The sequence below is a fragment of the Rhipicephalus microplus genome, chromosome 5 (assembly GCF_043290135.1).
Source record: "Rhipicephalus microplus isolate Deutch F79 chromosome 5, USDA_Rmic, whole genome shotgun sequence".
NCBI classification, from domain to species: domain Eukaryota; kingdom Metazoa; phylum Arthropoda; class Arachnida; order Ixodida; family Ixodidae; genus Rhipicephalus; species Rhipicephalus microplus.
The window spans coordinates 158,943,538-158,970,446 of record NC_134704.1 but is presented as its reverse complement, the minus strand read 5'-3'; the positions used below and the strand labels follow the sequence as shown (position 1 = coordinate 158,970,446).

The 26,909-nt window shown below is 46.8% G+C and overlaps 1 protein-coding gene across 4 annotated transcripts in view; it reads left to right on the top strand.

Annotated features, from left to right (window-relative positions):
• Window positions 1-1,496: 1,496 nt before the first annotated feature.
• Window positions 1,497-26,909, top strand: part of LOC142817991 (uncharacterized) — a 177,627-nt gene continuing 152,214 nt past the window's right edge. For 3 of the 4 annotated variants that reach the window (XM_075896126.1, XM_075896127.1, XM_075896128.1), the window contains exon 1: window positions 1,497-1,680. The gene's annotated coding sequence lies outside the window, so the exon portion shown is untranslated. Of the gene's footprint in view, window positions 1,681-12,025; window positions 12,080-26,909 lie in introns of those variants that run through there. The other variant, XM_075896125.1, reaches the window with a different exon arrangement.

Genomic DNA, 26,909 nt, shown 5'->3' with positions numbered 1-26,909 from the left:
AATTTATCTTTCTGCCGGCATGGTATTGGTAGGCTGATGTGTCGATGCGCCAGCCGAAATGGCATGCCAATATGTAAATATGCAAAATATACGTATTCTTGTTTTATTTGTATCTCTTGTTTAACTAGAATAATATTTTGTGGTTGTGTTTGTGTGAGCCCTCGAATGTACATCTTCTTTCAACGTCATCTCATATTCATGTTCGTGTAAATGACGTCTGTTTTGTCATCATCGTTAGAATATGACTAAGAAGAAAATGTTCTGTTATTGTTAGTGACGTTTGTGACAATAATTTTTTTCTAAACAAAAATATACTACAGACAGCATCAGCATCTTTCAGGGGCGAAGCTCCTTGAAGCGGCACCAATTCGTCCCTCGAAGTAGTACGTAACATGTCTTACGCTTTGACCTGCAAGGTGGTGCCAGTGAGGGATTTCTCCTGTGCGTTGTTGAACAAGAAAGAATTCGTAGCGTGCGCGTTTACTAAAAGTCGAATTCTCCTGTCTCTCATTCCCCATTAGCAGTCATTGGCATGTACATTAAGCACTATCTGACAAGAGAGGATTGCTACGTTATACTCGCTGGCCATATTCTCCTTCGTTTTAGAAATGTTTAGCGAGCGTTGGGCCCCGCTACCATGAATACAGTGAACTAGTATATACCATGAACTCGAGGTGGCTAAAGGTGGGAAGTAGACATGAAGCGCAAGCCGTAAGGAAGTGTGCGTGTGCCAACTATCGTTTAGTCCTTGGAATGTCCGTTGAATGGCGGTGCTTCTATATGCGTAACATATGATTAAAAGATGCGAGATGGTGGTGCTTGGAGTGTTGACTAGATGGACGAACGGACACACAGACATATACATGGACGGACGCACGAATGATTGTACGAACGAATGGACGCATGGATGGACGTGTGGACGCACGAAAAAACGCACGCACGGACGGGCGGATGGACGCATGGACAGTCACACAGACAGGCGCATGGGCGGGCGGATGATTCGCCCCACTCTCCATCATTCAACTGAATATGCTGCCATTTTTTCCTTTACTGTGAGCTAGACACTCCAGTGAGAAATGTAGCACGGTGTCTGCCCTACGGTGATCACGTGCGCGCGTTGATTCTTTGGTAATATAGAGCGCGTGTTTCAAGTGTTTTACACTTGAAACACATGCTCCAAATTCAGCTTCTTGAGTGTTACCGATGTGACACATGTATGAAACAATGAAGTTATGCTGATGGTACTTCTACTTGTATTGTATTTACATGATTGTTTTTTAAAGGTGTGTGACTGCACTGGTTGGTATTCCTTGGCTGTGTGAACATTGCGGAAAAGGTAGAAAGACGGGATTAGTTGGGGCAGATGCAGTCCACGTGGTTCCCTTGTCTTTTATGAATTTTTTTTTATTCTGACTCCGCCGCGGTCTACCAAAGTTGTGATCATGACATATATATTGATGGCTTGTCAGTGGAAATAGACTATGCGTGAATGAATTTATGATGCAAGCAATACCAAATGTTTTTTTTCTGCGAGCTCGGTTGACGTGCTGAAACGATATTCTCTCTACGAAAAACCTGCGAATCACAGAAAGTAGGCGGAAGCTCTGCCCTAGGTGATAAGATATAAAGGAGGCTAGTCTGTGTTCGTGCGCGAAAGGTCAGCTTCAAGAAACAGACCAGGTAAGCTAACCTATTGTCTAATAGTAGATATCATGCATTTATTGAGAACCTATGCTTAACCTAATAAGCATACCTAAGTTAGCTGTGAATCGACCATTCAATGGTGATTATAGAGAAATTTTAGTTGTGCTGTGGTAATTGGCAATAGCATGCGCTGCATTTGGTTCAGCCCCTTTTTGTATGCATAAGGAAATGAGTAGTGAAATCATTTTCTGGCGTCTACATACCCACCGGTGCTTTGTCCGTCGAAATATGTGATGCCAATAGACCCTAAAGCTCTGGACATATCTGCGCCAGCCTGTTTTAAATTCGAAGAATTGGTTAGCGAATTTTCACGACTTGACGCATGCGTGTTTCAGCTCGTCCGGCGTCCCTCCGTCACGAAAAGATGGATACGCAGTGTTGTCTGAGAAACACATCGGCATAGAGTATAATTACTCCATGGCATCGCCGCGAAATGCAGCTTGTGGCATTTCGCGCCGTTTGCCTTTGGGCCGCGCCGACTGACACAGGTCGCGCCTGGTGTAAACCTATAGAGTGCTCCCGTTTTGCTAACCTAGCGTTGCTGCGCCCAGCGTGCGCACGCGTCAACGCTACATTGGAGTATATTGGGCCCTTCAAAATGTGCTAACGGCCGTTTTGCTAGCTCCACTCATAACAAATTTGGTGTTACGTGACGTCAACGAATGACCAAATGTATGACTGGTGCAAGCATGATAATCCTGACACGCGTGTCATGTAAGAACATGACAACATACCGCGCTCATAGCGTGCTCGCGGCCGTTTCTCTAGCTTCACATAAACTAAATTTGGTATGACCTGACGTGAACAAGTGACGAAGGTAAACAACAGATCGAAACATGATAAGTATGATACATAATTCATGTACGGCGTCATTTACCTCCACTTCGTAACGTTTTGCTGATTTTAAATTGCCATATCAACATTTCTCATTCATGCTTCGCATATCATCGATTCCCATAGTACGTGGGATCTGCCTTTTTTTTAATGCGATGAATTCGTTTGCGAACTTCGGTGACTTCGAGCGCATCTATCTATCTATCTATCTATCTATCTATCTATCTATCTATCTATCTATCTATCTATCTATCTATCTATCTATCTATCTATCTATCTATCTATCTATCTATCTATCTATCTATCTATCTATCTATCTATCTATCTATCTATCTATCTATCTATCTATCTATCTATCTATCTATCTATCTATCTATCTATCTATCTATCTGTCTATCTATCTATCTATCTATCTATCTGTCTATCTATCTATCTATCTATCTGTCTAACTATCGATCGATCTATCTATCTATCTATCTATCTATCTATCTATCTATCTATCTGCCTTCGACCTATAGCTCTCCTGGCCGTTTCGCTAATGGTATCGATACCAAGCTTTGTATGGGATAACATGACTGTATGATGAGCATAACTCCCTAGTCAGGGCATAAAAATTACGATATGTATGTTATGAATGTTATGATATACATTTCATTGTCTTGCTGATCTTGCGGTGGTTTCGTTCACTTGACATGTCGCAAAATTCACACGGTATGACATGACTGCATGGCGAACACAAGCGATAGACCTTAACATAAAAATCAGATCATGCCTGTGATGTACCAACATTACTACATGCCCTGCTTATGATGCGCTTGCGGGCGTTTCGCTACCTTCTCATGAACCAAATTCGGTATTACGGGACGTGAATAGATAATGAAGGTATGTGACTGGTGGAAACATGATAATCATGAAATTCGTGTCATGCTACGTTAATTAGGCACTCGCGGCCATTTAATTAGCTTCCCATATACCAAGTTTGCTAATAGGGGACGTGAATGAACGACGAAGGTAGGCGACTAGTGCAAACATCATAATCATGAGATGCGTGTCATATAACAACACTACACGCTATGCTTATGATGCGCTCGCGGCTGTCTCGCTAGCTCCACGTGTACCAAATTTGGTATGACGTGATGTAAATAAATGATGAATGCATGTGACTGGTGCAAACATAATTATCACGAGATACATGCTTTGTAACAACATCACTACTTGCTATGCTCATGATTCGCTAGTAGCCTTTTGCTGGCTCGACATATACTGCATGAGGTATCACGTGTCGTGAATAGATTACAAAGGTATATGACACGTCCAAATATGATTCTGTCATGGAAGTCATGCACAGCATAGTTTACCTCCGCCTCGAGGCGTTGTGCTGTTTTTAAAGTGACAAACAATTTTCCTCATTCCTGCTTCGCTTATTATCAATTCCCACTGTACAAGGGATCTGCCATTTTTTTTTACTTTGGGTCGTAATTGCCATATTTAAAGCAGATAGCAAGAAACCTCGTGCGATAGTTTCGTAAAAAATAGGAATTTGTAAACGACGCTATAAAATTACATGTTTGCTGCTGTGTCGTTTTTTGAAAGCGCGAAAAAAGGATTCTTTTTTTAAAACTTCACTTTAACTGTAGCATTCTTTGTTTTAGTACCGCTATAGGTACTGCGCAGAAACGTCATTTTTGAGAGATGTACTATCCTCAGCAATATGAGCTCGAACACATAAACCCATGTTGAATAGCCTCGAAACCTACATTGGCTGATTTGCAACGGCTGCTGTGGGAAACAAAGTGGAAAGGGCAGTGCACTTACGGTAGCTGTTGACACTCCCTAGCTGTTGACACTCCTTCCTCGATATCACTGGGGACATTTAGAATAGCGCACCGCAAGCCATTGCGGTGTGGTCACTGCCATTGCGCATGCGTCGTAACACGTGTCGGTATTCGCGTTCACGGACCGCACGCGAAAAATTCGTAATGGCGTGCGGTGATGGCGGCTCGCATGTGGCAGGTAAGTGCTGGTTTCGAGGCTACAGGTGGTGATGGCGGCCGCATGTGGCCCGCAAGCGCTGGTTTCGAGGCTAAGGGTGGGGATGTCGGCAGAAATGTGGCCCGAAAGCGCTGGTTTTGAGGCTACAGGTGGTGATGGCAGCTGCATGTGGCCCGCAAGCGCTGGTTTCGAGGCTACGGGTGGGGATGGCGGCCGCATGTGACCCGCAAGCGCTGGTTTTGAGGCTACAGGTGGTGATGGCGGTCGCATGTGGCCCACAAGCGCTGCTTCCGAGGCTACGGGTGGAGATTGCGGCCGCATGTGGCCCGCAAGCGCTGGTTTTGAGGCTACAGGTGGGAATGGCGGCAGGCATGTGGTACCGCAAGCGCTGGTTTTGAGGCTACAGGTGGTGATGGCGGCCACATGTGGCCCGCAAGCACTGATTTCGAGGCTACGGGTGGGGATGTTGGCAGGAATGTGGCCCGAAAGCGCTGGTTTTGAGGCTACAGGTGGTGATGGCGGCTGCATGTGGCCCGCAAGCGCTGGTTTCGAGGCTACGGGTGGGGATGGCAGCCGCATGTGGCCCGCAAGCGCTGGTTTTGAGGCTACAGGTGGTGATGGCGGTCACATGTGGCCCACAAGCGCTGCTTCCGAGGCTACGGGTGGAGATGGCGGCAGGCATGTGGCCCGCAAGCGCTGGTTTCGAGGCTACAGGTGGTGATGGCGGCCGCATATGGCCCGCAAGCGCTCGTTTCGAGCTACGGGTTGGGATGACGGCAGGCATGTGGCTTGCAAGCGCTGGTTTCGAGGCTACAGGTGATGAAGGCGGCCGCATGTGGCCCGCAAGCGCTGGTTTTGAGGCTACGGGTGGGAATGGCGGCAGGCATGTGGTACCGCAAGCGCTGGTTTTGAGGCTACAGGTGGTGATGGCAGCCGCATGTGGCCCGCAAGCACTGATTTCGAGGCTACGGGTGGGGATGGCAGCAGGTATGTGGCCCAAAAGTGCTGGTATCGAGGCTTCAGGTGGGGATGGCGGCAGACATGTGGCCCACAAGCGCTGGTTTTGAGGTTACAGGTGGTGACTGCGGCCGCATGTGGCCCGCAAGCGCTGGTTTCGAGGCTACGGGTGGGGATGGCGGCAGGCATGTGGCCCGCAAGCGCTAGTTTCGAGGCTACAGGTGATGAAGGCGGCCGCATGTGGCCCGCAAGCGCTGGTCTTGAGGCCGCGGGTGGGGATGGCGGCAGGCATGTAGTACCACAAGCGCTGTTTTCAAGGCTACCGGTGGGGTTGGCGGCAGGCATGTGGCCCGCAAGCGCTGGTTTCGAGGCTACAGTTGGGAATGGCGGCAGGCATCTGGCCCGCAAGCGCTGGTTTTGAGGGTACGGTGTCGCTGCGATTTTGCGTTGCAGATTGCAGCAGGGCAAACGCGATTCTAAAACACATATGGTGCCCGCTACGCACGCAACGCGCGCAGCGCTTGCAGACGGTAGTCTGAAACACCCTATTGCCGCTTAGCGCAGCCTATAGCCTGTCAGCTGCTAGTGGCTGCTGTCGCTGGTATGAATTCACATCAACGCGCACAGACACAACCTGTTGACCTACCAGGCTATGCAGCTACAAAAATATCAGCTGTGACGTAGCCGGCAGCGATGCACAGGCCGTGCTTTTATTACATCTAGATGGTGTTCGTGAGAATTTTGATACGCATCACTGTTCACGGTCAATGTTTATTTATTTTTGTGTTATCTTTGCTAGCGTTCGAAGGCACGCAATAAACAGTTGTTTCACAGCAACGATCATGCGGGTATGGTGATGCGGGAGTGCCAAAAGTCAGTGGAAGAGCGCCCCTCTTTACCCTCCAGTTACTGCAGCGCCATCCTCGTATCATGTTATCTTTATTTTGAAGCTCTTGGCCACGCACTCGCGCGTTCGAACTCATATTGCTCACGATAGTGCATTGCTTCTTCGTGGACTTCGAGAGGAGCGCGGTAGGAGGTATGACTTAAACAGTAGATATATTACTAAGCTGACGCTCAACTGCGTGCCCTAACAAGTTTTATTGGTTTCTTCATATCAGTATCAATTAAGGATTGCTATATAATGATTGTATGCGGGAAAATATTGCCCTTGCCTGGGAACTCCTTTTTTTGTAGCGCAAAGACACGGAAAATAAAGGAGATGCAGCTTCCTGGGTGGAGCTTTTATTTATTTTTCGGTTGTCACTGACAATTGTTGTCATGCGCTGAAGTTGATTTATGTAACTATGTTGAGGGCCAGCACCCTCGCGAGCATCACCGATTCATATCAGTTCTGGCATTGCAAATAAGCGTGTTCTAGTTGGCATCTTTGCGCAAGTGCAAACGACTGGTTATACAAACATCTGCAACTATTCGACATATGTCTGAGCTTGATATTTGTTCACATATTTAGCGTCATTTCCTGAGGTGTCACTCAATAGGAAAGTTGCAACACGGTCATTTTCCCTCCGCATGCTTCCCATAACGTAAATTTTCAGGTATTTGGGATCTCCCCAATTTTTTTATATATTCGTATAAGTATATGTTATAAGTAGCGATAGCAGGCTTCACAGCACTCCAAACGAAGTTATGTTTTTTTTTAAATACAAGAACCAACCTCATCGCGTGTTGCGACCATGGCATGATATACGAAAAAAAAGCCCAACTCAGGTGCAAGACGTGCGTAGATAACTGCATCGGACCACGTGTTCTTTCATTTTGTCTGAATAGTTTATATTTTGCTCTTATCATTCTATGCCGACGCTGGTGGATGTTGTTGTATTTCATAGGCTTGTAAACGTGTTTAAGTCGTTTTCTCAGTGCTTCTCATCAGCATAAAGGCCCGGATACTTTCAGGTCATTGTGGATGGGAATTTGTGCAAAAAGACCAAAAAAATAGCAGATCCCACGTACAGTGAGAGTCTACGATATGGGAAGCACGAATTGGAAATGTTGAATTGTGTTACTTTAAAATCAGCACAACGTTACGCGGTGAAGGTAAATTATGCCGTACATGCCTTGCGTGTCATGATTATCATGTTTTGATGTGTCTTTTACCTTCGACATTTATTCACGTCACGTGATAACAAATTTAGTATACGTGGAGCTAGCGAAACGGCCGCGAGCCCGCGATGAGCGTGGTATATGTTCTCATGTTCTTACATGACACGCATATCAGGATTATCATGCTTGCCCCAGTCATATAGTTTGTTCATCTATTTGGTCATTCCAGCGATGCAGGCGGCGCCATGTAGCCGTGCTCCGAAGCTGTCATATGGTGATAGAACTGCGACGCAGTTCGGTCTCCCAGTTGTCATGAACAAGTGAACGCGTCTTCACGCTCTTTGACGCTGACGTAAACGCTCCCGACATCACCGTCTCGTCTGCCATTTCGACCTTCCGCCGCACCATTTATAGTCGCTTGAATGGTCGAATTGACGTCACGTAACACCAAACTTGATATATGTGGAGCTGGCAAATTGGTTGCGAGGGCAATATTAAGGGTCCAATATGCCCCAATGTACAGTTGACGCGCGACACTACGTTAGCAAAACACGAACACACTATATAGTCTGACGCCTGGCGCGACCAGCGTCCGTAAGCGCTGCCCGATGGCAACGGGCACGAAATGCGACATGCTGCAATTCACGCCTACGCATTACCCAGACAGCACTGCGTCTGTCTCAATTCGTGGTGGAGAAACGCCGGACGAGCAAAACTGCGCACGCGTCAAAACAAAGCAGCGCGGTTCGTGTCTGCTAGTGTATTGCAGGACCGGCGCCGGGGTGACACGACGAGATGAATTTCGGCGAGCACGCGCACCGCGTCACGTCAAAATGTATTGGCGCCATGGCTGTGGCATATATTCTTGTTATCACATGACACGCAACTTATGATTATCATGTTTGCACAAGTCAAATACCTTCGTCATGCATTGGCGTCATGCCATACCAAATTTCGCATATGTGAAGCTAGCGAAACGGCCACGAGCGCATCATTAGTGTGGCATGTATTGGCGTTGTTACATGTACGCATGCCGTGATGACACGTTTGAATGTGTCCTTCACCTATGTCGTCCGTTCGCGTCGCATAATACCGAGTTTGGTACATGTGAAGCTAGCAAAACGGCCGCGAGCACATCATGAGCGTAGCATGCAGTCATGTTGTTACATGACACGCATCTCATGTTTATTACGTTTGCACCAGTATCATACCTCTGTTATCCATTCAGGTCCCGTAATGCCAAATTTTGTATAAATGATGTTAGCGAAACGGCCGCCAGCGCATCATGAGCGTGGCATGTAGTCATGTTGTTACATGAGACGCATCTCTTGATTAATATATTTGCACCAGTCACATACCTTCGTCATTCATTCACGTAATTTAATGCGAAATTTGGTATATGCGAAGCTAGCGAAACAGCCGTGAACGCATCATGACCGTGGCATGTAATCATGTTGTGACATGACACGCATGTCATAATTTTCATGTTCGGGTCTGTCGCTTGTGTTCGCCATGCATTCATGTCATACCATTGCAGTCTTGCAACATCCCGTGTGAACGAAATCACCGCAACAGCTTCTGGATCATGAAATGTAAATCATAACATTCATGAGAAGCATGTCATAATTTTCATGTCATCACTAGTAACGTATCTTCTTCATGTAGTCATGCTATGCCATACAAAATTTGGTATTGATAACATTATCGGAACGGCCAGGAGAGCTAAAAGTCATAGGCAGCTAGATAGATAACTATATAGATACGCTCAATGTCGCCGAAGTTCGCTAAGAATCGCTTCGCATTTCAAAATGGCACGTCCAGGCGCAGACTAACAATTGAGCTTTATTTAGAAAAAAACACATATAAAGAAAATATAAAGACATTTGTTATGATGATTAGAGTTTGTCGGTTAGATACTCAATCTCGAGTTTATGCACGCTCACCGATGTCCTTGCGACACATACACCACCAGACGTATGTAGGGAAAAGCCCTTCAATATCCATCGCACGCTACTGTTTTTTATCTTCGACGACCCTTTTGTCTAATTTAGTAATAAATGTAGATGACATTTAAATTCTTGGAAGCGCAGACACAGTTTATGCCAGCCATGTGTCGCCCTATTTGCCATAGGGGCTGGGTGGGCATGGGCCTTGTGTGGTATTGTCGGGTAACGCATTAGTAATGCTCAGCTTTAGACATATTCTCACTGCCTCAATTCAAAACGTCAACGCAGTTGTGGCCTTTACAAAGACGAGAACACTTTTTGAAACATTAGCTCCAGCTATACTCAGCATTCACAATTTTTTTTCATTTCCTCCAAATTCAGTTTTTCGTCATCGTTGATATCAGCAGCGTGCTGTGAAATGACTAATGTACACAGCTGCTGTTCTATTTAACGTTTTTTTTAGGGCAGGTTGCTTGACAAAGGACATGGCTGATGCCCGTGAGTTAAGCATCCTTACATGAGATGATTAATAAACCATGCACCAGTACAACACTGCAGCATGAGGATTGCGATCACCTGTTGTAACAGATGTTGAGCTGTTTCATTTGTTACGGGCGTACAATAACGTACCCAGTAATAGGCGCGTAGCCAGAAATATTTTTTCCGGGAAGGGGGCATCCTTTTAATTTCGCGAGGAGCACCCTCCTAAAATAGCCGTTTATCGCTCCCCATGCCGTGGCGAAAAAAATTTCGGGAGGTGGGGCACGTGTCCGGTGTGCCACCTCCTGGCTATGCCCCTGCGCAGCGACGAGACGATAACAGCAACAGCTGTCAAGGCGTAGCCAGGGAGCGATCAGCTGAGTGAGCAGCCAATGGCGATGCACCTCTGCACTTGTCTATCTTGTTCCTCACAATCAACCTCAGCACTGAGATGTAGGCAACCTGTTGACCTAGAGGGAGGTAAGAGCATCATAATACGGCTAGAGGCGGTTAATGTGAACTGTTTATTGCACCCGACGACGAAGGTCAGAAGATGGCGTAACAGGTTCAACCACATAAGCGGAAAGGTCTGTGCGACTACGCGGTAGAGACCTTGGTACTTCGGAAGGAGCACAGATGGAAGGCCGGGAGCAGCAACTGGCGGCACCCTAGGCCAGGTGAGAGAGTTGATAGAGAAAGGGTGAGGAAGAATGTTGGAGTCGCGATGCTGTCTTGGGTGACACTGTTGGTCGTAGGTGAAAGAACGAGCCTGTTGTCGGCATTTTCCGATGCGTTCAGTCACCGCAGACAAAGTCTGGTACTCGTCAGAGTGCGCCCGGATGGTGTGATAGAATAGTATCAATGATGCTGGAAGGCTCACAGCCGTATAGCGAAAAGAATGCTGAGAATCCGGTGGTGGCTTGGGAGGTGGTGCTGTACGCGATTCTGGCAAACGAAAAAACAAGACTCCAATTTCAGTTGTGTGACACAACGTACACCGTCAACATGTTACCAAAAGGTCGGTTAAATTGTTCTATTCACCAATTTCTCTGTGGGTGATATGCGGTGGCGACGTGGTCAATAACTCTGCATTCGGATAGGAGTTATTGCAAAACGTCTGACCGAAATACACAGCTCTGATCACTGAGAAGCTCAGGAGGGACGCCATAGCGCAGAACAAAGCTGCGTACACCCTAAGGCAAAAGGGTGTTAAAGGGGTGTGTGGTTCGTCCTTATGGGGACTAATGGGGCTGCCCCAACCGATATTCTTTTTAGGGACTAACGGCACCGGGTCTAATAGTTACCGCCGGTTTCAAAAACGCTCCACGACTCGACTTTCACCCTTAACTTCACAGAGATGAGCACTGTGCCACCACTCGGCTGAAAATGGTGCTGCGCTACTGAAGAATCGCCGCAGAATATCGCTGATGTGCAGGGACTTGCCGTACCTATAGATGGCGCTCCCATCGGCTTGCTCAAGTGAAGGCGAAGCAACAGTACCAAAAGTTGGGCGAGTTGGTACTTATTCATGACTTCTTTGCGCAAACACGTACACGGACACAAGGAAAAGAGGCAAACAACACAGGCGCAAACTCACAACTGGTTCATTTTGAACAACGAACTGTACTTATATCTTCACGTAACCCACACGCCCCCCCATCGGTGGATCCAGCAACAAACGAGATAACCTAAAGACGGCTTATTCAGCGCTACGTATGATAAGAACCACATAACGACAAAAATTGAAGAGTTCACGCATCTGCGTGCGGATTGTAGCACGTGCCTTTCAAAAATTGAAATTCTTTATCGGACAAGGGGACGGAAGCTTCGCTAACACATTTATCTCCCATGTTTCTAATATGGAATGCTTCAATCAGCTCCCTGTTAATTTTTCTCTTGAGAGTTGACAGAATCTTTGTGTCTGTGAAAATTGGTACGCACCCACAGGACTTGCAGTGATCCACCAGATGTGTTCGTCCTGAACTACGTAATGCCGAGTCATGCTCCCTCAACCGTGTGTTTATACACCTTCCAGATTGCCCGACATACAATCTGCCACAGCTGAACGGAACCTGGTATGCCACTGCTGTTCTGCAAGATCGGTATTGTTTGCCTCTTTTCCTTGTGTCCATGTACGTGTTTGCGCAAAGAAGTCATGAAGGCGAAGCGTTGAGTGAAGGGAGGCTCATGAATATGGGGATTAGTCCCCATAGACCAACACAAGGGACTAAAATTTAGTCCTCACATTTACACTTTAGTGGTTAACTGTAGTCCCAAAGTTCACCTCAAAGGACTAACATTTAGTCCTGACAATTTCACTTTCTAAAGCAACTGATGATCCCCACACTTACACCTTACTGGGCAACCGTTAGATATCATAGTTCCACCTCGCCGAACGAACGGTTGATCCACTCAATTACTCCAATCGAATGGACGTTTTTTCCTCAGTTTCAATATTATTTTTTGTTTATTTTCCGCCAGGCCTAATACCTTTTCGCCTATTTTTCGGCGCAGTGAGCAACAAATTGCGCAGAAAAGAACACGCGAAAAAGTAGTGAGCCACCTATGTGTAACTGCTTTCGCAGTCACGGCAACAACGAAAGACAAAAGAGAGATATCAAAATCTTTTATTTTTCCACATAAACATGAAGTTTCTCCATTCTTTTATTTGAATTAATGGTGAAGTGTACAAGTCCAGTCTCGTTGTCAAATCTGGTACTCTACTTGGGGAGCTCTTTTAATGGAAGCAATAGATCACAGGTATTGCAGACGCCAGTGCACGCAGCCTTTTGCCTGTTGTGTTTCCACGGCTACGCGTACAATATTATAGTAAAAATAGTTAGACACACGTGACAGAAAATGAAGATGAACGCATATCACAAGTACGTGCACGTTAATATAAAAACAAGCGTTGAAATATAACACACAAATAACTTTACCTTCACATCTCGCACAGTCCTTCTGAAGCTGCTCTGACGAAAGAGATGGATGACAGGCATCGCAGACACCAGCGATACAGTCTTCAGCACGGTGTGTGCCCACGGCTGCTCAATAAGTATGTAAAATAATGATTCACGCGTGACAGAGGATGAATACAAATGCATATAAAAATACGTGCAAGGTGAAATGAAAACATACTTGAGATATTACATGCTAATAATTTCACAGTGAAGTCAGACATTTTAAAAGGCCCATTTCGATCCCCGTAGCACAGCAGCTTAGGTGCGGCGGCCGCAGCCACAACTCCGCAAAAATCGAGCCGCTAACAAGTCGGCGAGTCCTAAGCAATTGACGTCGTTGAGCTCGAGCAAGTGAACGTGAGCCCAAGCACGGCGCTGCAGGCGGAGTGTCTGCCACCAGCGAACTTCAAACAGGAGAGCGAGCGTACGCTTGGCCGCCGCCACGAACAGCGCTGAGCTGGTTTGGAGCTAGCGCCGAAGAAATTCACGGTAAGGCGGCCCTTTTCCACAAACTCAAGCGAGTGCAGCGCGCAAACGTGAGTCCGCCACCGCGGCCAACAGATGGCGCCAAGCTGCTTGCGACCGACTGACGGGAAAGCCAACTGTAATGGCGACCGATTTTCAGTGAGTTCTGATCCTAGCGAAAGCCCCGCCAGCCCGTGCTGGCCCACTTACAATGCGCGACATACTACGACCAAGCTCTTTACGAGAACCCGCAACGCGTTTTCGACGACTCCCAACACAGCGACGAGGTTTGGGCCCAATAGTGTCAGCCCGGAGCTCATCGCGGCGGAGAAGACAGGCGAGCACTCGAAGAGCGAGTGTACGGGATGCCGACGACAAAGGCGGCCAATTTCCAGGCGGTCACAAGGCGCAGGCGAACTGCAGACGCTGAAGCTAACCTTCGCGATGCATTTCGTGCGTGCGATATACAACACGATTGAGCTCGTTGCCGGCAAGCGCGATCCGTATCGCACACGCGACAAGTAGAGTATACTAAAGAGTGATAACCTACTTGCCTTAGAATCCAGCGCTGTTTTCTGCCTTGAGCCGGACTGAAGTATATATCCGATAGGCCTGTTGTCTTATCGGCCGCCATATTGGCCTTCCCAATTGCTGTCGTGTGTTGGTCGTGACTATCTTGAAGCCAGAGATATACAGCACGGCGTGGTGATGTGTCGAGATTTGCTCCAGACTTCATGGGTGCATCAAAACGCAACACCAGCAGTCCCCGCTCGTCCAAGCGTACACACAAGCGCCACGTCGTAATTCTTAGATCGTCGAAACCAGGCGGCCATGGTCGAGCACTCCGAGTGCGACGCAACGCGAACCGTCGCCGGGAAAATACGGCGAAAGACTGAGCCAGCAGAGGAGGAGAGCGAGGACTGGTCACCTTGGCCACAATGCCACGATTTTCGCGCTGCCTGCGATCCCCGTGCGGTTCATCCCTGTGTTTCACACGGCACGCTTCCCTCTGTGGTTGCTGTTCAATAGTCTATCCGTTAATCATGCGCGCCTGATGGGCTCCAATACTTCTTTTTCGGGTAATTTTGCCTTAGAGTGTAGAATAAACGAGGCAATGTCTTTTGCTGTTGCGGCAGGTAATGCAGTGTTTTCGGCGATGATATCCATGGCGACGACAACCCAGCGGTTGTCGGTGCTAGTGCATGGGAGAGGCCCGCACAAATCAATGCTGACATGACCAAATGGCTGGGCTGGGCAAGGAAGCGGCTGGAGAAATGTGAGACTGGTTTGTGTCGTTGATAGCCGTATTTTGAGACAAAGCTGTACATTCTACGCCAATAATAGCGTAGACCCAGATGCATGTACGTCTCAAACACGCCGCCGTAACCACACTGCAGGTCATTGTGAAAAGCGGAGCATAAGTCCCGAAGAATATAGTGTGGCATGACTAACACCCATGTGCGGCCGAAATTGTGGGAGCTACGGTGGTGTAAAAAGACGTCGCGGATAGCGTAATACTGGGCCTGGTGTCGTATAAGTTGTCGAGAAGGTGCGGTCAGGGGGCTTGACAAAAAGTTCAGAATTGTGACCATCTATGGGTCATATCGTTGCAACATGGAAACGTCCAGGATGCCAAGTGACGAAATGTCGTGGTTGTGACTAGATGCATTGGTATCTGAAATGGGTGGGAAACATGACAGGGCGTCATCATCAGCATCATTGTCAGCGGCCTGAACGGTATACGACTCAGATGTCGTATTCCTTGAGTCGGAGGACCCACCAAGCGAGGCAAGCTTACGGGTTTTTGAGGTTTGACAACCAGCACAGAGTGTCCTGATTTAGACGTCAAAAGGACAACTGTAAACATGCCGGCGAAATTTCTAGAGCCCATATGATGCATGGGCAGGCAATTTTTCTTGGTTACAGTGTAACTACTTTCGAGTATTGCTAGTGCTCCACTGGCATGTGCAACCACGTATTCGGCGTTGATGTTGCCACGTTGTACGAGCACAGCACCAGAGCCGACACCACTTGAAGCAGTTTGAATATCTGTGCTTCCGCTCGGATCGAAGTGACGCAAAATTGGTGGAGACGTAAGCAAGTGGCAAAGTGTATACGCATCGTCACAAGCTACTGACCAAGTCGATAGTTCATTGTCGCCTTGATGAAGGGCATTGAGGCGTACGATGAAAGTGACAAAATTTCGAACAAAGCGCCGAAAATAGGAGCATAGGCCGATAAAGGTGCGCATTGCTTCCAGGCTAGAAGGCTTCGGGAACTCCTATATGGCGCAAGGTATAGCTGGATCGCAGAGAATGCCTTCTTTGGAGACGTTGTGGCCTAGTATAGTTAGTTTTTGAGCGGGGGATAGGCACTTCTTTGAGTTAAGCTAGAGACCGGCATTTTGGACACAGGTCGAAACTTGATGCAAACATTGTAGATTGGTCAGGAAATCTGCCAAAACAGGACAATATCATCTAAATAGCAGAGGCATGTGTGCCACTTTAGGCTACGTAAAATTCCGCCCATCATGCGTGCAAAGGTGGCGGGCGCGTTACAGAGACCGAATGGCATTACAGTGAATTCGTACAATCCATCTGGTGTTACAAACGCGGTTTTAAAGCGGTCAGTCTCAGCCATGAGCACTTTCCAGTAGCCAGAGCGGAGATCTAAAAAAGAAAAAAACTTTGCTCCTTGCATGCAGTCGAGCTCATTGTCAATTCGTGGCAACGGGTACACATCCTTTCGGGTAATCTTGTTAAGGTGGCGATAATCTACACAAAATTGTATTGTGCCATCTTTTTTCCAAACAAGGACAAAAGGTGATGGCCAGGGGATGTTGGAAGGTTGAATGACACCGAGTTTAAGCATGTTATTAACCTGGTCATCGATAAGGCGTCTTTTGCTCGCCAATACTGGGTAGGGACGCTGTCGAATGGGGGCATGGCTTCCGGTGTCAATATTATGCGAAAGAGTCGCTGTGCGGCCGATCGCCCTTGCTTGGCAGTCAAAGTAGGAAGAGAAATCGCCGAGCATGCGAAGAAGTTGGTCTCGTTGCGGCGATAGTTTCCGTTTTGCTTACTTCACCTATACCAAATTTGGTGTTAAATGACGTCAATGGATGACGAAGGTATATGACTAGCGCAAACTTGACATCCATGACATGACAACATATCATGCTTTAAATGTGCTCACGGGCGTATCGTCAGCTTCAAATATTCCAAATTTGCTATTACGTGATGTGAATGGCCGAAAAAGGTAAATGACACGTCTGGACATATTAATCATGACATGCGTGTCATAAAAACATGACTTTATGCTACACTCCTAGCGTGCTCGTGGCAGTTCATCTGGCTCCACATATAGCAAATTTGTAATCACGTAACGCCAATAGATGACGAAGGTAAATGACACGTTCAAATATGATAATATTAATATACGTGTCATGTAAAACATGACTGCATGCCACACCTAAAGCGCAGTAGTGGGCGTTTTGCGAGCTTCACATATACCAAGTTTGGTGTTCCACGTCATCAGTGGATGACAAAGGTATAATACTAGCGCAAACATGACATTCATGACACGACAACATGACAACATACGACGTTCTAAATGCGCTCGTGGCTGTATCGCCAGCTTCACATATGCCAAACTTGCTATTGCGTGACGTGAATAGATGACGAAGGTAAAAAATTCGGCAAATCCCACCTACCTGGAAATCGACGTTATGCGAAGCATGCGAAATGAAGGTGACAATGTTGCGATTTTTTCATTGTGCGACACGTCATGAAATGACGCTAAATATATGTACAAATGTTGCACGCACTGACCGATGTTGAAGAGGTGAGATGTTTATATAACCAGTTATTTGCAGTTGCGCAACTATGTCAACATGGAACACGCGTATTAAAACAACAGAAGCTGATATGAAACGCCGATGCTCGCCAGGGTGCTGCCTCTGGACACTACTACATAAATCAGCTTCATCACATAGCAGCTAACCCCAATTGACACTGACATGACGTGACGGCTCTATCAAAGGAGTACGTATGTAATGTTTATAAAGTAGGGTAGGCAGCACTGTAACCACTATTGATGTTTCACAAAGATTAGCGACTATTTAAAAAGTATAGTTCCGGGACCTGGCATAACTCTGTGGTAAAAGCTTCATGGCCCCGCAAAATGCTTTGGTTCGATTCCAACTGGGACCCGGACATTTATTCTTTGCGTTTGTCGGGTCGACGCTACCGGTGTCGGGTATTTCTTAGCGCTTGTGCGTTCTAATTGCCCACGTGTGTTCTTGTCATTCCTGGGTATATGCTAAGTGTCAATCACCTATGGAACATACCTGCATATCAGTGGCACATATCCGCCCGTGGGTATGTGTCATTGTCCAGCGGGAAGTGTCTGACGACGTGTGCGACGGTATCCTGACATTACACATGTCTTGACCGGCACGTCATATCCGTCAAACCATCTTACCCTCCCATGCTAATTTTGGTTCACGCTAAGTTAAAGGGGTGACCACGACAGCAACCCAAAGTAAGTGTCTAGATAGATAGATAAATAGATAGATAGTAGATAAATAGATAGATAGATAGATAGATAGATAGATAGATAGATAGATAGATAGATAGATTGATAGATGCGGTCAAAGTCTCCGAAGTTCGCAAAGTTCGCAAATGCAAAGTTCGCAAAGTTCGTAAGTGCAAAGTTCGCAAAGTTCGCAAATGCAAAGTTCGCAAATGCGAACTTTGCATTTCAAGTAAAAACACGTCCAAACATTATAATCATGACATGCATGTCATAAAAACATGACTTCATGCTACGCTCATAGAATGCTCGTGGCCGTTTATCTAGCTCCACATATATCAAACTTGTAATCCCGTGACGCCAGTAGATGACGAAGGTATATGACACCTCCAAACATGATCATTGTGAGATACGTGTCATGCAAGAACATGACAACATATATAACGCTCTCTTAATGCGCTCGCTGCTGTTTCACTAGTTTCACAGATACTAAATTTGGTATCACGTGACGTGAATGGACGACGAAGGTAAATGACACGCCCAAACCTTAAACATAATACGCGTGTCATGTAAGAACATGACTACATCCCGCGCTCATCATGCGCTCGGAGTCGTTTTGTTAGCTTCACACATAACAAATTTTGTTTTACATGATGTGAATGGATGACGAAGGAAAATTAGACGTCCAAACATGATAATCATGACATGCACGTCATGTAGAACATGACTACATGCTACGCTCATAATGCACTCGCGGTCATTTCGCCAGCTTCTTATATAACAAATTTGGTTTTATTTGACATGCCTGAACGAAGAATGTAAATAAGACGTCCAAATATGATAATCATGGCATGTGCGTCGTATAAAACATGGCTACATGCTAATCTTACAGCACACTCATGGCCATTTCGCTTGCTTCACATATAGAAAATTTGGTGTAACGCGATGCCGAAGAATAACTGAGGTACATGACTTGTGCAAACATGATAATCATGACATGCGTGTCATTTAAGGAAAAACAAAGTGTTAAGAAACAAAGAAGGGGACCCGAACTGATCATCTGGCTGCGTTGAAGGCCAAGGGATCAACTGAGCAAGCCAGCGTCCGTGGCTCGTGCCCACCACCCGTTCCTTCTCCTTTATTTACAACACACTACCGTGGCCCTAACAACATATAAAGTGCTGCCTGCTTTGATGAGGTACAAGTTATGCACCGGTCGCCTGATGATGGAGCCAGATGCCCTTCTCAAACGGCATGCTCGTGCGATGCTGTCGCGGCCGGGAAGCCGTTCGATTACGCGAGTCATCCTCCACATGATTTGCGGCGAGTCGTCGTGCACCAGGACAACGTCGCCGGTCTGAAGTCGCTGTGGTACTTTGAGGGCCGCTTTCTCACTGGCCAAACGTGGAATCAACAAGCACTCCTTTCGGTAATGTTTTCAGGGATGATCCGTTAGCGTTTGTCGATGTCAGGCGTTAGATGAATCTATCAGAAGATGTGACATGGCGATCAAAAAGTGCCTTGTCAATGGCGATGAAGCTAATTGAGGTGGTGGTTTGTCTTGCGTGGGAGCCATCTCTTCAAACTGTAGTGTGTAGATTAACGCCATCCCGTTATTTGCCATCTTCAGGTCATAGAGAACTTTTGCGCTTCTTGCGTCACTTGTAGGACGAGTTTAACTTTAGTCTACTTCCGTGCATTTGGAAGGCTTTTTGATAATCCTGGTTACGCTTGGGCTGCTGTTCGCATTTCATTTCGAGCCTTTGCAGGCGTTCTACGAATGTGCTCCGCTTGATCGCTTCGGGTGTCAGCTGGTCCTGATCGTATGTCTGGCTCACAGATGCTTCTGAGCTGAATGAAGATTCCAAGGTAGACGACAATTCTTCTAGGTTCGACAAGAATGCCAACTATGCCAAGAGATTTTCGTTGCGTCAGGCAGTGACGCAGTCAAAGACGGGAATCTCAGTTGTGTTCGGATGCAGTGCAGGTTATTTTACGTGCTTTGTGGCCGGTAGCGGAATGTCGGCGTCTGTCTCGGCATCACCAATCGTGATGCACGTCGAACTGACGTTTCTTGGCGCATCAGTCAGTGTTGGGGCGGAGTTTTTGGAGATGTCACTGCAGTAGTCTCCAGAAGACTTCTTGGTCACGCTGTGTTCCTTTTCACGAGAGTCCTCGTTTGCGCTAGTTTTCTGCTTGATGTACATGAAATAGTACTGCAGCTGTGCGGTGTGGCGATCATACATGCAGTGCAGGTCTCTGGCTTTAGGCGTCATCTTCTTTAGATGTTCGGAGGCGTTGTAGAAGGTTATGGGGTCCATGAACCTGGTTGAGTGTGGCTCGTAGCAGCGCTTTCGCTCGCACTCCCGATGGTCGGTTTTCTTGGGCTTCAGCGCTGACAAACTGGAGAGCCTACCACCAGGATGAAGCCTCAGGCGCATGTAGGACGAGAAATAGGGCTCAACGTGTTGTTGTTCCCAAGCCATGACCAGGAAGTCCATGGTCCCACATGACGCATACTTTATGCATTTGCCCTCTTGATCTGGGAAGTAGGACTGCTTTCGCAAGCTGTGGTTCAGGCGGTTAAAAATAGGGTCCCTGTAGCCTGGGCAGGGTGAATCCGGGATTTTCTATAGCCATCGAACTATGCATGGCGCACCTTCCTAACATGTCTTCGCACCCAAGCACCGTGGATTGCGTGGACCGCGATAGTTCTTCAAGCCTGTACCCGAAACTCTTAAACTGGTGGGGATCGGTTCGAGGTAAGTTGTCTGTAGACTTGTGCGCGACAAACTGCGTACCCGGGGCTAGTCTGCCGCGAGATACTGGCGTCGCAGTCGCAAAGCATTGAGAAGGTGATGTCGCGTTTTGCTGGGACGACGAGACAAAAAAAGTCGTGATGCCCGTTGACGGCGAAGTCACAGTTAGCTGCGACGTCGAGACGAGAGAGGTTGTGAGGGTGGTCGGCTGTGGAGTCTGAGCTTCCTGTGACGTCGAAGCGAGAGGAACCGACAGGATGGTCAAAGACGAAGTTGCGGCCTGCTGCGATGTCGGTACGAGAGGGGCCATGAAGCCAGTCGAAAGTGAAGTCGCTGCTTGAGACGGGATGATGGTGGACCTTGGTGCATGATCTTGTTGTACCGAGGCGCTGGTGGTACGCCGTGAGAAGTTCGTTCTATTGTTGATAAAAGAGACCGCTAGGTAGCACCAACGAGTGAAGCACCGCTCGCACGAGTTTCGCTAATTTTATGTGTTCTTGTTTTGACTTACCTGGACTGTGCTGTCACACTGTGCTAAGTAACACAAGGGTTACCCGTGGATGACAAGCTTTTCTTGGTGAGCAGCCTCCTCACATCTATTTTCGGTCGACATCATGCCCGCTATGACCGCGCGAGCAACGCAGCGGCGGCGAGACACCTACGCCAGAGACGCACCAAGCGTTGATGGCGTGGTAGCGTCCGATGGCGAAAACTTAATTGGCTCTTACGAGACCACTTGTGGCGTCTCAATCCCTGTTGAATGCGACGAAGACACCGCTTAAAAAAACAACACATCCCAAGACAGACCAGAAGGCAGAGCCTGATACGTCGGTCTTAGACCAGGCTGAAATGGAGTGCCACGTCAGCGTTGCGGGTGATGGCATCACCCACCAAGACAACAAAGAAACCGACGGTACATCTCGAGGCAAGGAACGCCACGATGATGGAGGCTGACAGACAGTCCTTACCGTTCGTCAAAAGAAAGCTCTCGCGAAAGCGGGAAAGAAACTCACGACAACAGAGGGAGACTATGACTTCAGGAGTCCTACATGCAAGTCACTTTCGCAACATACGTCACAAAGAAGACCATAGAAGCGGAAGCTACCACCACTCACCAAGGAAGAGTTCAAAATCATCGTAAGACCATCCCAAGAACTACCCATAAGAGAACTAACGGCACCACAAATTCCAGAAGCAGTTGTGGACGTGTGTGGCGGTACAATAAGCGGCAGCCAATTTTTGCTCCGGTTGAAGTCAGCATCGAACATATTCATAATCTCCGCTCTGAACCAGAATGTGGCTGATATAACCAGAAAAATTACAAGCCTTTCTTTCAACGGATGATCGCACTCTGTTAATGCCTATGCAGCAGTGGGAGACGGCACACGAAAAGGGAGTCATACATGTCTGACTCCCAACACAAGCACAGACACTCTCCTAGCAAATCTACGCATATGGACACAAGGAGTCGAGATCTTAAAAGCCAGGATGCTTGAAGAGACAAAGACAGTGGTTTTCACATTCTTTGGCTCCATAACACCAAAATTTGTATACTATATGGACGGCGGGGTCCCCTGTTTCCATTTGAAAATACTATACAATTCTGCTATGCCTGCAAGCAAGCGGGACGCAGAACAGACGTTTGCCCGACGCCCACCATCGCCGTGTAGCACAACTGTGGTATGAAGGAGCCTTAACCAGACTACCCTTGAATCCCTGTATGTTCCACGTGTGGAGAGGGTCACTTGATGGGGAGCAAAGAATGCAACCAGAGCTGCAAGCAGCCAGAAAGATTGCAGCTGCAGTCTAAGCTGCTAGACCAGACGGCAGACAAAAAGGCATCTAGCGGAGCCTTGCCATCACTGCCAAAACCAAGGTGGTATGCATCAGAAGACACTGACGACAATAAAGAATGGCCACAGCTTGAAAACCGGGTGGATACAGCCGAAAGAAAAAGGCACAAGGCACGATCACGGAAGAAAAGGAAGAAAAATCATGAAGAAGAAGCCTCAAAGTCGCAACCTACCTCCTGCCCTCAATCCCGATCCCCTATTTTAACCAGTACGTCTGGGGTGGCCGGTAGCTTGACTCAAAAGCAGGTGAGCAGGGCGGCTGGAAGGGCGCGAGGGCCGACCCCGATAACAACCCACCCTGAGTATCAGAGAATACTTCCCGAAAACCAATATTTAAAGCAGTCTTTGGGCGAACTAAAATGGGAAGTAGCAACTCTCAGGATGCAATTACAAAACTCCATGGGTGCATTAATCAAAACTAATCACGCAGATAAATCCTCTACTCAGCCTGTCACGTTAGAAAGTATTGAAAAAACGATGAGCCAACTGGTGCAACAAAGGCACGGCTTGCAAAACTTTCAGCAACAATTGTATGCGGAGCTGCAGAGCCACAAGGCTTATGTGCATGGGCGATTTTTTTAAATGGCAAAGCTCGCGTGAAAGAACTTGCAGTGATACGGTTGCTCCCATGGCAAGTAAAATTAAAAATGGGGCAGCGTCTGACTCTACAGATGTCTAGAGTGTGATTAGCCATTGCCAGTATTACAACTCGTACCACGGACTCCATTCAGATATGGCATTGGAACTGCTGCTCGTTCCGCAAGCGAGCGGCGGCAGTGAAATTATACATGATTGCTGCAATTACGCTAGTGGACGTGATACGTTCGCAGGAAATTGGCAAGGGCGTAATAAAATTAAGAGATTGTTACAGCGTCCAGAATTTAAAATAATCTAGGAACGCCACATTGGTGCCTAAATATATTGAAAGGAGTGTATACCAACAATCTGAGTGCCCAGCCGAGCACCAACTGATTGAGCTCCATACCACCGAAAGGGGTAAAGGCAGCACGTTTATTCTTAATATTCACAGCCCTCCAGGAGAGCATCACGTCAACTTTCTCGAGATGCTCGAATGGGCTTTTGGGTACATAGGACATAAAGACAGATTAGTCTTCGCAGGCGACTTCAATGCTCCCCATAGTTGTTGGGGCTACCAGAAAAACACCAAGAAAGGCGCGGATTTATTTCAGGCAGTAGAGAGATACGAGCTGCAACTAGAGACTATGCCCCAGGCGGCCAGTACACAGGGCAATAATGTTTGCATGGACACATATCCAGATCTACCATTCGCGTACAATATTAAAAGCAGATCGTGGAAAAATCTTGATGAGAATATGAGGAGGGATCACTTCACAATCAGTTTTTCTACTTTCACTCTGAAGCTAAAAAGGTCGTATGGGATTGCTAAAATAATACATTAGGAGGCCTATAAGCAGTATCCGGTGACACAGCAGCCGCTAGACACGCTATACCACTTGGTGGACAATACGAGGAAGACGTACAGGTTACATACCAATCGCATCAAAATAAATGAAAAAAAACTGCAGCAGTAGACTCCCACCTCATGCACTTGAGGGAAGGCCGGCGCAGCATCATCAAAAGGTGGAAAAAAAAGATAATAAATAGAAAGCTGAAAGCCAGAATCACGGAATTATCCGTAAAAGCTAACGAACATGCCCGAGAGCTTCAGACTAGTATTTGGGTCCCCTTCTGTGATTCTCTGAGGAGAACACTCTCTACAACTAAAACGTGGGCAATATTGAAAAGTATGCTACACCGCATGAACACAAAAACTACTACAAATTTAGCGAGATAATTTAAAGGGGAGGATGACACTTTGATGCAAATCCTTTGAGAGAAATACAATGGCAGCGGTGGGGAAAAAATACAGGATCTGGAATATAAGGGTTTAAAAAAAATCAGGACATGGATTCCCTGATAAGTGAGCAAGAGATATTCGTGGCTGCAATGTCGCGTAAAAAACATTCGGCTCCGGGAGAGGACGGAAAAACTAATGCGATGTTGAGAAATATGAGTGATAAGCAACTGAGAAAAATTACCCAACACTTTAACGAAAAAGTCTGGGCAGAGGAAGAAATTTCTAGCCAATTGAAGGAGGCCGACATATTTATTATTCCAAAACTTGGAAAAGGTGAAATGCTTCACATCTTTCGGCCCATATTGTTGACATCATGCATATGCAAGCTTTTTGAGACGGTTTTTCACACCAGGCTTTCTGAATATATAGAAAGAAAGAATTATCTGTCTCACAACATGTATGGATTCATACAGCAATTATCTACGCAGGATATATTCCTCCAAATAAATGATGAAGTGATTTAGAATGTAACAGTTGGAGGGGAGAACGTATTCGCAGCGCTGGATTTGAGCCAGACATTCGATACAATCTCTCATAGACTTGTACTGGACGAACTTCAATCATTGAATTGTGGTGCTCGAACATTTTGCTATATCAAATCATTTCTTTCCCGCCGCGCAGCAACCATTGGTATAGGCAACATACGCTCCCAAAAATATCCAATGCCCAATAGAGGCGCACCGCAAGGTGCAGTACTTTCTCTACTCCTCTCTAATATAGCGATGAATTGACTAGCAAAGCAGCTGGAGCGAATTCCAGACCTCCAATTTGCGTTCTACGCCATTGATATCATTCTGCGGGTCAACAAAGGCTCAGTGGGAAAGAAGAAGCAAACTTTACAAAAAGCGATCGACACCTTTCAGGCGTTTGCTGAAGATATCGGCATGATATGTGCACTAGATAAATCAGATTTTATCCGCATTCACGGCAGAAATTATAGAAACAAATCAGCCATACAACTAAGCATAGGAGAACAAATGCTACCGGAGAGACCAACAATGAAAATATTCGCTTTATGGCTACAAAGTAGCAAAAGAGCCAGCTATACAATCGAAATGCTAAAATGTACACTAAAAAACATCGCTTGAATGATTCATAAAATAACAACGAATTGCAAAGAACTAAACGAAGGGGAAACCCTACGCTTGGTACAAGCCTTCGTATTTAGTAGAGTCACGTATTGGCTACCATATCAGGAGCTCACACCCAAGGAATTAAATAAATTGACTTGATAATACTGTGAGCATAAAAGCTGCCTTAGGTTTGCCGCCTAATGCACGCAATGACAAAGCGGAAGCGCTTAGTGTGTACAATAATTTCGAAGAGCTTGCGGCAGCAACACTTCTCTCACAGAAGGAACGACTATGCCTCATAAAGATAGGCAGAGAAACCCTCACTCGCTTGAAATACCCTACTATACCACAGTACTGCCGGGAGAACATTACTACCATGATTAGGGAAACACCCCAAGACATAACCGCCTGCCCCATTCCGCGAAACATTAGTAAGTTGTACTATAAGGCGAGAAGACATGCTAGGGCTTGCCAGCTTCAAAGACAGTTTGGCGAAAGCCACGAAGTAGTATAAACTGATGCCACTAAATCAAACGAAAGCTGTATTATCAGTTAAACCAACGCCACATACCACTAAAACTGTCGCAGCGTCAATTAATACAACCTGTGCAGCGACGGCGGAAGCGTGTGCGATTGTGCTAGGTATTCGAACTAAAGAGACAGAGAACGCCTGCGCATTAGTGTTGTCTGGTTCCCAGGAAGCCTGCATTATCTTTCTCTGTGGTGCTCTACCGAATGTCGCTTGAAAATACTAGGGGAGAGGCTGATACACGACCATGCCACAATTTGGTGCCCAGGCGACGAGGGTATCTCGGGTAATGCGCTGGCGGACAGTCGCTCGTGATCTCAGCAACCGAGTGAACAACGAGACCGATAATCAGTACGAACTTTTAACTGCACGCGAAATACTCGAGCATCCACGGAAGACAAGACAGCGGTATGCCCCACCGCCAAAATCGCTTAAAATTGACCAAGCTCGTCAGCTAAGACAAATTAAGGGTAATACCTACCCACATATGGAAAGGTGGCACTACATAAACCTCAATGCATATGTAAACCAATTTCCGGGGTACGGGTCATGAACGACGTTGCAACACGTGCCATGGGACTGCTGGAAGAAGTCTATGGAGGTTCAGTTGCCTCTGATACTCATGTTAATGGGGGAGCCTTGCAAAGCCGTCCTCGCCCGACCTGACGTTAAGACCCTAAGGGGTCTCCTCGATCAAGCCTGGCGAGCTGCAGCAGCCACTGGTGTCCTGAAATGGGAAAACTACCCTTGAAATTCGCCCCTCCCTCTTTTTTTCCACTTTTTTCATAAATAAAAATGTTGTATCATTATCCTCCATTGTTGATGTCGCACAGAGATGTTAGATGTTGTCCCGTGCATCGGCGGCATTGCAGTGTTTTGGC